Source organism: Oryx dammah, unplaced genomic scaffold (genome assembly GCF_014754425.2).
Source record: "Oryx dammah isolate SB20612 unplaced genomic scaffold, SCBI_Odam_1.1 HiC_scaffold_25, whole genome shotgun sequence".
Classification (NCBI taxonomy): Eukaryota; Metazoa; Chordata; class Mammalia; order Artiodactyla; family Bovidae; genus Oryx; species Oryx dammah.
The window spans coordinates 63,286,675-63,298,861 of NW_024070209.1; the positions used below are offsets into that span (position 1 = coordinate 63,286,675).

The following is a 12,187-nucleotide window of genomic DNA, read 5'->3' on the forward strand; positions in this document are numbered from 1 at the left end:
AACAACAGAATGATCTCTGTTCATCTCCAAGGCAAACCATTCAGTATCACAATTATCCAAGTCTATGCCCCAACCAGTAACGCTGAAGAAGCTGAAGTTGAACGGTTCTATGAAGACCTACAAGACCTTTTAGAACTAACACCCAAAAAGATGTCCTTTTCATTATAGGGGACTGGAATGCAAAAGTAGGAAGTCAAGAAACACCTGGAGTAACAGGCAAATTTGGCCTTGGAATGCAGAATGAAGCAGGGCAAAGACTAATAGAGTTTTGCCAAGAAAATGCACTGGTCATAGCAAACACCCTCTTTCAACAACACAAGAGAAGACTCTACACATGGACATCACCAGATGGTCAACACCGAAATCAGATTGATTCTATTCTTTGCAGCCAAAGATGGAGAAGCTGTATACAGTCAACTAAAACAAGACCAGGAGCTGACTGTGGCTCAGATCATGAACTCCTTTTTACCAAATTCAGACTGAAATTGAAGAAAGTAGGGAAAACCGCTAGACCATTCAGGTATGACCTAAATCAAATCCCTTATGATTATACAGTGGAAGTGAGAAATAGATTTAAGGGCCTAGATCTGATAGAGTGCCTGATGAACTATGGAGTGAGGTTCGTGACATTGTACAGGAGACAGGGATCAAGACCATCCCCATGGAAAAGAAATGCAAAAAAGCAAAATGGCTGTCTGGGGAGGCCTTACAAATAGGCCATTCAGGTACGACTTAAATAAAATTCTTTATGATTATACAGTGGAAATGATGAATAGATTTGAGGGGTTAGAGCTGGTAGACCGGGTGCCTAAAGAACTATGGATGGAGGTTTGTAACATTGTACAAAAAAGGCAGTGACCAAAACCATCCCAAAGAAAAAGAAATGCAAGAAGGCGAAGTGGTTGTCTAAGGAGGCTTTACAGATAGCTAAGGAAAGAGAAGTGAAAGGCAAGGGTGAAAGGGAAAGATATATCCAATTTCATGCAGAGTTCCAGAGAGGAGCAAGGAGAGATAAGTAGGCCTTCTTAAATGAACAATGCAAGGAAATAGAGGAAAACAATATAATGGGGAAGACTAGAGATCTTTTCAAGGAAATGGGATATCAAGGGAACATTTCATGCAGGGATGGGCATGATAAAGGACAGAAATGGTAAGGACCTAACAGAGGCAGAATAGATTAAGAAGAGGTGGCAAAAATACCCAGAAGAACTTAACAATAAAGGTCTTAACGACCCAGATAACCACGATAGTGTGGTCACTCACCTAGAGCCAGACATTCTGGAGTGTAAAGTCAAGTGGGCCTTAGTAAGCATTACTATGAACAAAGCTGGTGGAGGTGATAGAATTCCAGCTGAGCTATTTCAGTCCTAAAAGATGATGCTGTTAAAGTGCTGCATTCAGTATGTCAGCAAATTTAGAAAGCTCAGCAGTGGCCACTGGACTGGAAAAGGTCAGTTTTCATTCCAATCCCAAAGAAGGTCAATGCCAAAGAGTGTTCAGACTGCTGGAAAATTGTGCTTGTTTCACATGCTAGCAAGGTTATGCTGAAAATCCTTCAAGCTCAGTTTCAGCAGTACATGAACTGAGACCTCCCAGATGTACAAGCTGGGTTTCAAAGAGGCAAAGGAACCAGAGATCAAATTGCCAGCATTCTTTGGATCACAGAGAAATCAAGGGAATTCCAGAAAAGCATATATTTCTGCTTCATTAACTGTGCTAAAGCCTTTGTGTGGATCACAACAAACTGGAAAATTCTGAAAGAGATGCAAATATCAGATCACCTTACCTCCCTCCTGAGAAACCTGTATGCAGGTCAAGAGGCAACAGGGGTAACTAGAAATGAAACAACTGACTGGCTCAAAATTGGGAAAGCAGTACAAGTCTGTACATGGTCACCCTGCTAATTTAACATATATGTAGAGTACATTATGTGAAATGCTAGGCTGGAGGAATCACAGACTGGAATCAAGATTGCCAGGAGAAATATCAATAACCTCAGATACCCAGATGATAACGACTCTAATGGCAGAAGGTGAAGAGGAATAAAAGAGCTTCTTGATGAGGGTGAAAGAGGAGAGTGAAAAAAGCAGGCTTGAAAGTCAACATTAAAAAAATTAAGATCATAGCATATAGTTCCATCACTTCATGGCAAACAGATGGAGAAAAAGTGGAAGCAGTGGCAGATTTCATTTTCTTGGGCTCCAAAATTACTATGGATGGTAATTGCAGCCATGAAATGAAAAGATGCTTGCTCCTTTGAAGGAAAGCTATGATAAATTTATACAGTGTATTAAAAAGCAGAGGCATCACTTTGCTGACAAAGGTCTGTACAGTCAGCTATGATTTTTCAAGTAGTCATGTACAGACCAGAGGATTGGATCACAGAGAAGGCTGACTGTTGAAGAATTGATGCTTTCAAGCTGTGGTGCTGGAGAAGACTCTTGAGAGTCCCTGGAACAGCACAGAGATCAAACCAGTCAATCCTAAAGGAAATCAACCCTGAATATTCATTAGAACGATGGATGCTGAAGGTGAGGACCCAATACTTTGGCCACCTGATATGAATAGCTGACTCTTTGGAAAGACCTTGATATTGGGAAAGATTGAAGGCAAAAGGATAAGGGAATGGCAGAGGATGAGATGGTTAGATAGCATCACTGACTGAATGGACATGAATTTGAGCAAACTCTGGGAGATAGTAGAGGACAGAGAAGCCTGGTGTGCTGCCGTCCATGGGGTCACAAAGGCTTGGACATGACTTAGTGACAGAACACCACCAACAGCAACAACTAGAATTCTGAGACATCTTTCTATGTAAACCAAACTTTCTCCATTTCCTTCATTTGGGTCCTTTAAAATTTTTACAATGTTCTCAATCTTTAACAGTTGTTAAATCTACCCCCAATTCCATAGTGAATTTAAAAAAATAGCTCATTATGTCCTCTCCGTGCAATTTAGTTTTCATGGAGACCACTCTGTTTTAGTTCTCCTATCATATTTCTATACATTTAACCAACTGCATACTAATAATACTAGGTTCACTTGCCATAGACAGTTTGGGCCTCTTTTATAGGTGGTAGAAGTGGAAGTCTCCAGGAATCTTAGAGAGTAACCTTTGACTTTAGGTATTTAGTATGTGCTTCATATGTCTGGGTTTTAGAGAAAGAATAGGGGATTTCGGTTAGTCTGATGAGCTGTTTCAGTGAGGTTCCATTGAAAGGACTTCTGCTTTGTATATATTTTGCTTTCATCACATCTCCATTTCTGCTCACATCTCCCACTTTCCCCAGCTGACCTGACTCGGCTATGTGGAGAACTGATACCCTCACACTTCCTTTGAAAGCACAAGGGCTTCCTCTCACAAGTATAGAGGATTTCATGTCAACCACTCTTTCTTCCAGAAGCTGGGCATCCTTTGTTGTGTTTCTTGTTGAAACACAAAGCATGGGCTTGTTCTGATGGGCCCACACTTCCAGTTCTTAGAGTCCACAGCTCTGGACTCTACTTTCTCCCAGCAGCTGGTATAAGGTCTGCGTGTTTGGGGCCTGCCCAGTTCCTGCTGCTATTTCATGACCACATGCAGCCTTATTTTGCCTTGTTATTCCTTTTGGGTTTTCTCCTTAGGATATTACATAAAAGGCTTTCAATAAATACTGAGAGAATATGGTATGTCTAGGATATTTCCAGAGGGACCTGCAGTCCCACTGATAGACTGTGGAGCAGAATCCCTTTCTAAGTGCTTTAATTACTTGTTTAGGAATTACTTTCTTCTTCATCCACACTCCTTGGCACTTTATTTCTTTGTGCCAGCTGGGTTGCTGACTTCTTCAAAAATAGCACTGGTGCTTATATTTTGTGGACTAGCTCATGAGTCAGTTGGAAGCTGATTAGTACTGGTTTCTCATTGCCAAAGTTTACACATTTTCTTTATCACTTGGATGTCCTGTTCAGTTGAATTACATAGGACCTCACACACAGATTGCATTGACACTAGGGACTGTAGGAGGAGTAGATCTCATATGAGAGCAGATGTCTCACATTTGATGAATGGGAATCATGAATAAAAATTCCAAAAATGGCATCACCTGTACAATATTTAGGGATTGAATTATGAAAATCCTTCTCCCTTTGGAATCCAGGGAATTAACCAAATAACCAATTACTTAGGGTTATATCATTTATACCTACTTGTCTTCCCAGAACTGCTGATTATTATTTGTTTTTCAGAGTTTTGAGTTGAAGAAATATTTTTTCCCATAGAGGAAAGTAAACATTTCAAGAGCAAGTTACCACCTATTATATTTTCTTTCCCTCTTTTCTGTAAAATTATATAATCACTAATTCTGATTTACTGATAGCATAAAATTTGCTCAAGTTTGACCACATGAACTAGTTAGGGTGATTACAAATGTTTATCAACTGATCACAGTCTAGCCTGCTGCATGGCAAAACCAATACAATATTGTAAAGTAATTAACCTCCAATTAAAATAAATAAATTTATATAAAAATAAAATAAACATACTTTTAAAACAGAGCCAGGGGAATTTTTATATTAAAAATACAAAAATATATATTTTTGTATTAAAAATACATATTTCCAGGGATAACCCCAAGAGATACTAATTTGCACTACCTGGGCTGTGACCTAGGAGTTTTTGTTTTGAAAATGTTTTTCATGTGATTCTGGTCTGTGTTACGTGGGAATACCAAACACTTAAGAAGAGCTCTTCTTTATTCACAGTCTCTTTTAATGTGAACCCTGGGCCAGTAGTTCACAGACTTTAATGTGCATTGGAATCACTTGGGGAACATGTTCAGTAAGAAGATTCACAGGTTTTCTCCCCAGAGTGTTTGATTCACTAAGAATATTGTCTGGCCTGGGATGGTCCACTTTAAAGGTGAAGTCCAGTTACCTTGATAGGGGTGGTTTGCAAGACCACAGTTTGGGAAACACTTTGGTGGTGAGAAATGATGAAACAGGAGCCAGGTTTGTGTATTCTTGGAAGATGTATATGGAGGTTCACATTTTATTTAGGATATTCAATTAGGATTAAAATTGGGATGACAACAATCAGATTTATATCAAAAGGTTTTTAGAGAAGAAGTGAAGGAATGAAAGAACCATGCCTGGCACAGCGTAAATGCTCTGTAGTATAACTCTCAATTATTACTGAACCAAGTATTTCACTTTTTATTTATTTTATCTTTGCTTGTTTGTTTTTAGTGAACATTATTCATCTCTCTCTCTTTCTTTTTCTTTTTCTTTTCTTTATCAACAGTGTTATAGTTTCCTTTTTGAGATAATTTCTCAGTATACACAGATTTATTGTTTAACGTTATAGAGTTCCTTTGTAGTTGAAGATTAGAGAAATAAAACATAATTTTGAAGTGGGGAAGCTAAGGCATCAGCTAGGTTTCCTCATCAGCTAAATAATTCCCTTTCATCTACTGGTCTTTTAGTGCCTGCATAAAAGAATCACCACATGGATTGCTAAGGACTGTTAAATCCACAGAGATAGAGAATTGTGTCATTATTTAGTCATAAACAGTGCTTTTTAAAAAAAAATCAGTTACATAGAGATGCCAATATAATTGCAGAATAGAACAAGTAAATGAGAAGGTACTGTGCTAAGCTGGGGTCTTCTTGAGGCATTGCTTGATTCCTAATCTGCAAGTGATGTTCTTGTGAGAAAACTGGGTAATCAGAGGTATGGCATTGTTTAGTTAGTTGTATAGAGGATAGAGGACTTCCCTGGTGGCTCAGAGGTTAAAGCGTCTGCCTCCAATGCAGGAGACCCAGGTTCGATCCCTGGATTGGGAAGATCCCCTGGAGAAGGAAATGGTAACCCACTCCAGTATTCTTGCCTGGAGAATCCCATGGACGGAGAAGCCTGGTAGGCTACAGTCCATGGGGTCGCAAAGAGTCGGACACGACTGAGCGACTTCACTCACTCACTCACTCATAGAGGGTAGAAGAACTTGAAAGATGGATGGCTGATGGATCAGTGTAAGACATCCTGCAGAAATCTGTCTTAGACCAGGCCTGGCCAAGCTTTTCTCAGTATAAATGGCATGGTAACCATGTTTGAACATGATGTGAAACTGGGAGGACTAAGACGTATGTAAGGTGATAGAATTTGGTACGTCAGTGATCTTGGAAGACTAGATCCAGAATTGAATGTAAAAAGTTAAAAAAAAAAACACGCTTGATAGTAATAAAGGTGAAGTCCTGTATTTAGATGATCAAAACCAGAACACTAACCAACCAGTCAACTAACCAATGAGTGATAGGAGTACGAATGCGGTCTAACAGAAGTTCTTAACTCAGGTTTCAGTTCACTCATTCATTTGGCCAATACTTATTGACCACTTTCTGTGTGCCAGACACTTTTCTAAAGGTGTGCTTTCTGGTAGGGCAGCCACAAGCTGCCTGTGGTGTTGAACACTTGGAATGTGGCTAGTCTGAATTGAGATGCTCTGTAAATATAAAATACACACAATATTTAAAAGGCTTGATGTGAAGAAAGGAATGTAAAATATCACATTAATAATTTTTATAGTAATTACACATTGAAATGAGATTTTAAATATATTTGGTAAAATAAAATAATTATTGAAATAAATTTAGCCTGTTTATATTTAAAATGTGACTACTAGAAAATTTAGAATTGTATATGTGGCTCATATAATATTTCTATTGGCTAGAACTGCCCTAGTCACTGGGCATACATCATTAAATAAAACAAGGTCTTTGTTCACTTTTATTTATTCATCAAATAATTATTGAGCACATGTTTTATGTCAGGCATCACTCTTTAGGGCATGTATTCCAACCTGAGAAAGATCATCAAAAAGTAACTAAGTAAATATTTTAATGTAGAGTGAAATGCTATGATAAAGATACAACAGAGTGCTATAATAATGGTTGTGGGGAGAGAGAGGGGTTTCTGTTGTGAGATCTGGGAATGGTCTTCCCCTAGTGGTGCCATTTAAGCTGAAACCTGAGTTACCAAGAAGGAGCTTGACATAGGAAAATTGTCAGAGCCTTAGGAGACACCGAGTGCAGAGGCCCTAAGGTGAGGATAGGCACAGCACATCTGAGAAACAGTGGAAAGTCCTGTGTGGTAGGGGCAGAGTTGACGAGATGAAGCAGGAGACAAATAGTGGGGGCTTGTAGGCTGTTGCCAGGACTTTGACTTTTATTTTAAGGGCAAGATGAGGTCACTGAAGGGTATAAAGCACGTGAGTGACATGATTGAATGTAGGTTTTGATGGGATCCTTTTGCTTGGGAGACGAGTGAGAGGGAGTGCATGGATTCTGGTAATGTGGGCAAGAGGTGATGGCGACCTGGAGTAGGATGATGGTAGGAAGTGGGAAGGAAGCTCCCGACTTGAGAGGTAGGCCTATTGAGCCTTACTGATGAATTGTTGTGGGGTGTAGGGAATCAAGGAATTAGGTGCACATTTAGCACTCATCTGAGTGTGATGTCACACCAGAAACAAAGAAAATCCACCAGCCCTGACAGTGTGATCTGAATCTGCTCTGGTAGAATTTGGTGTTTTCAGAGAAGTGTGAAGCCTCCACTTTGTCCAGTGTCTGCTGAACCACAGGTAAAGGTCAGACAAGAAGATGGCTCAGGTTGTTGATTGCCAACACTGAGATTCTTGACGTCCTTGATGTGTGTTTCCAGGGCTTAAGTTCTCATTTATTTTAAGATCTTTCTTCTACCAGCCTGTTCTGGGGTAATGTGTATGTGTCTTGTATGACGGTCATGAGTGCAGGCTCCAAAGTTAAGTATATCTCAGCTCCAATCTCATCACCAGACAGTGTTACTAAATAATTTCTCTGGGCTTTGTGATCCCCATCTGTAAAGTTGACTTAAACATTTTAGTTCCTACCTCAGAGAGATGCTGTGACTATTAAACAACAGACTTCCCTGGTGGCTCAGATGGTAAAGCGTCTGTCTACAATGCAGGAGACCCAGGTTCGATCCCTGGGTCGGGAAGATCCCCTTGAGAAGGAGATGGCAATCCACTCCAGTACTGTTGCCTGGAAAATCCCATGGACAGAGGAGCCTGGTAGGCTACAATCCATGGGATCGAAAAGAGTTGGACACGACTGAGCGACTTCACTTTGCATGTGTGTAAAATACTTAGCTCAAAGCCTGGCACAGAGTAGGCGTCCAGTAAATGTTATTAAGTATTTATTGAGTATCTACTATGCTCCAGGCTTTGTGCAAAGTTAGAGTTGTCGAACTGTAAGTGAACATTACGATTCTAGTGTAACCACCTGCATTTATAGCCAAAGAGACTGACGTCCCAAATGGTAAAGTGGTTGACCTGGACTGGATTTAGATCTCCTCTGTCCTGAAGACACAGGGATTCAGGCTTTTGCCCACTGATTTCCTGGCCAATCTCTCCTCCAACCTTCTTCTCCTCTCTTCTTTCTAGTCAAGTCAGAAAGTATTTATTGAGCATCTATTGTATTCTTGGAGCCACTTAGATGTACAGAAGTGGTTCTCAAGCAGATGGGGATTTTGCTCTCCAGGGGCGTTTGTCAGTATTTGGTGACATTTTTGGTTGTCACAACTGGCTCTAGAGGATTGAGGCCAAGGATGCTGCTAAACATCCTTATAGTACATAGTACAGTCCCTCCTCACAGAGAATTATTTGGCCCATAGTACTGAGAGGTTGAGAAATTGAGATGTAGAGGATATACAGGTAAATACACACACATATGATATGTATATTTTCCTCCTTGAAAGGGATTCCTGCCCCAAGGCAAGGTTGGCTGGCTGGGTGGGAATACTCTTGATTCACTGTGATAAGGCCCTTCAAAACAGCAGTGTCCACCGTGAACGCTTTGTGGATTTGGGGGCCCTAACTGCTTTCCTTCAGACAGCACTTACTGAGAATCACATAGGCAGAGGAATTATTGAATAAAATGAGGGGAGCCACAGAGCCAAATGAAGACACATTATGCATCCCTTCCCGAGGGCTTGAACTGGGAGGAAAAGTCTGGTTTCTCAGGGTTCCTTAGTGAAGTCTCCCATTTCCATTTCCTGCAACACCCCAGGTAAGCAAAACCAAAACAAGTGGGGACAGCCTTGGAATTATATACGTTTATTCATTTTGAAAGCAAAGCCTTTACTCCATTCCCTGGTGGCTCAGATGATAAAGAATCTGCCTGCATTGCAGGAAACCTGGGTCCAATCCTTGGATCAGGAAGATCCCCTGGAGAAAGGAATGGCTACTCACTTTAGTATTCTTGCTTTCACATAGGAAATTTTGAAAAATACGTAAAAGGCATAAATAACCCCTGTTAACATTTTGCTTTTTTTTTGTCTTCTGTACTTATCTTTTTACTTTACACAGTGGTGATCACTCTGAATGAACAAGCTTATAGACTGCATTTAAGTTGACATTCTTTCATTGTATACGTGTTACCTCTGTGAATACATTTGTGCATAAAACTCTTCCTATATTTAGGGCTTCTGTGGATAAATCCTCAGAAGGGAAGTTAAAAATAATATAATTTAAAAGTATAAGCAATTTAATCTAAAAGTATAAGCAATTTTAAGGATTTGATATATATTGAAAATTGCTTTTCATGAGAAATTATTCCAGTTACATTCTTATTGACAGTGTATGGCATTGCCCTCAAAAGTTTCTCTTAAAAAGTATGGGTTTGGGTAGTGTGATTCTAAGCCAGCCAATATCAGGAATCAAGTCATATATTACTTGGAGTAAATGGAGGAATATACATACACACATACACATACATATATGTATGTATGAATGAAAGTGAAAGTGAAAAGGAAGTCGCTCTGTCGTGTCCAACTCTTTGCGACCCCATAGACTGTAGCCTACCAGGCTCCTCTGTCCATTGGATTTTCCAGGCAATAGTACTGGAGTGGATTGCCATTTCCATCTCCAGGGGATCTTCCCAACCCAGGGCTCAAACCCGGGTCTCCCGCATTGTAGACAGATGCTTTACCATCTGAGCCACGTAAGTGCTTAATAAAATCTGTGTTGATTTAACTTGCAGTATTGAGTTCAGTGTTCACAGTGCATTTATTGGAAGATTTAAATTTCTCAGTTGTATCATGTTTGCATATACACTCTTCTGCATTCATAGTATGAAACTGTTACTGTACTTTGAACTATTTCCATGACTGCAGCATTTCATAAGTAGGTACCCTAGCATTAGTGTTTGTGACATCACTGTGATTTGTGTAGTTATTTTACTCTGGTTGAGAGAAATGTGGATTAGAGTTTTATCTTTATTTCTTTTCCTTTCTTTCTTCTTTTTTTATTAATAAAAACTGCCAAGCAAACACCCATTCCTCAAAGAAAGAAATAACACATTTGCCTTTCCTTGCTACAAGTTGGAACACAAAATGTTACGGCAAAGTAAAAGTATGCAGTTTCAGTTTTATGGTCGAATCTCTCTGTCCACAGCATCAGGGAAGCACTTCCTTGAAGTTAGTACAGGAATATGTTTTCACAACTTAGCAATAAACTGAATTTCTTTAAAGGAGCTTTTATTTTTCCTCTACTACTTCAATTATAAAACTGGAGATGTAGACTCATAAAAGGGGGAAAAATCAATGATAGACTAAGTTTAAATATTTGACAAGGAAGTAATTTAAGACTGGTCCAACAGAGACCAGAGACTCTTTATAGGAGAATAAATGTAAACGATTAATAACATAAAAAGTTCAACTTCACTAAAAAAGAAATGCAAATTGAAATGTGATACCATTTCTGCTTATCAAGTTGACAAAATTAGATATTCTTCAGTGTTGGTAAGGATGCCTTGAAATACATTTGCAGGCATCACTGTTGAAATGTAAATTGACATAAGCATTATAGAAATCAATTTAGCAAAATGTATTAAGAATTAAAAAGAATTCACATCTTTTTGACTCAGTAATTTCTCTTTTATAAATATAAAGTAAGTTATTAAAAAATCTGTACTAATAAATATGTCCAAAGATGTTTGTCACATTGTTATTTATGGTGGTGTTGTTTAGTCACTAAGTGGTGTGTGACTCTTTTGCCGTCCTGTGGACTGTAACCCTGCCAGTTTCCGCTGTCCATGGGATTTCCCAGGCAAGAATTCTGGAGTGGGTTGCCATTTCCTTCTCCAGGGGATCTTCCCAGATCCAGGATTGAACCCGAATCTCCTGCACTGGCAGGCAGATTCTTTACCAGTGAGCCACCAGGGAAGCTATTATTCATAATAGTCAAATATTAACAAGAATTTAAATATTCAACAGTAGGACATTGATTAAGTACACCATGGTGAATATACCTTCCTAACCAAGATTTTGTGGTGCCAAGACTAACAGGATTGCAGCAACCCAGACATTGATGAATAAGAATCATTTAGGTGCCCCAGCACCTTCTGAGGGTGGAGGTGAATCATCTGTAGGTTTAGAAAGCTCACATGTGATTCTTGTTTAAAACTAAATTTGAGAACAATGGATATATAATATGATGCTACTGTTAGACCTGCCAGCTTCTCAACCATTTTCCACAGCACATGTTAATTTACTGAATTACTTTTTTGCCTTACATTGAATAATTATACCAAAAACAGACATGTAACATTTTCAGTAGGGAGATCATTCTCTAGATTATCCCTAAGAGCTGGGATGGGCTTCCTTGGTGGTTCAGAGGGTAAAGAATTCGCCTTCAATGAGGGAGATCTGGGTTCGCTCCTTGTGTTGGGAAAATCCCCTGGAGAAGGGCATGGCAACCCACTCCAGTATTCTTGCCTGGAGAATCCCCATGGACAGAGGAGCCTGGCAGGCTCTATGGGATTGCAGAGAGTTGGACACGACTGAGCGACTAAGCATAGCACAAGAGCTGGGATATCATCATTTCCTCTGAGAATGGTGCCTGACACATAAAAACTTGGTGGATATTACTGAAGGAATGAGTAAGTGGGCAGTGGTTCCTGTGGCTTGCATATCTGTACTCTAATGGTTGATTTCTATACTGCTTAGTGTTAGATGAGAAAATGTTTGATCCCCCAAATCCAGGTTTTATTGGGTCAGAGTCATTTGTTTTTAGGTATGATTTTGATTATGTCAGTCAGAATCCTGGCAAGAAATAGTGGAAACTTCAAGCTAGGAATTTACAAAGTGGATCACAAAGGTGCAAGCTGAGTTACCAGA

General features: G+C 39.5%; 1 non-coding gene across 1 annotated transcript; it reads left to right on the forward strand.

Moving 5' to 3' along the window:
* Positions 1–5,751: 5,751 nt before the first annotated feature.
* Positions 5,752–5,823, forward strand: TRNAW-CCA. Its single transcript has one exon. It is a non-coding gene; the product is annotated as a tRNA-Trp (tRNA).
* The last annotated feature ends 6,364 nt before the right edge of the window (positions 5,824–12,187 follow it).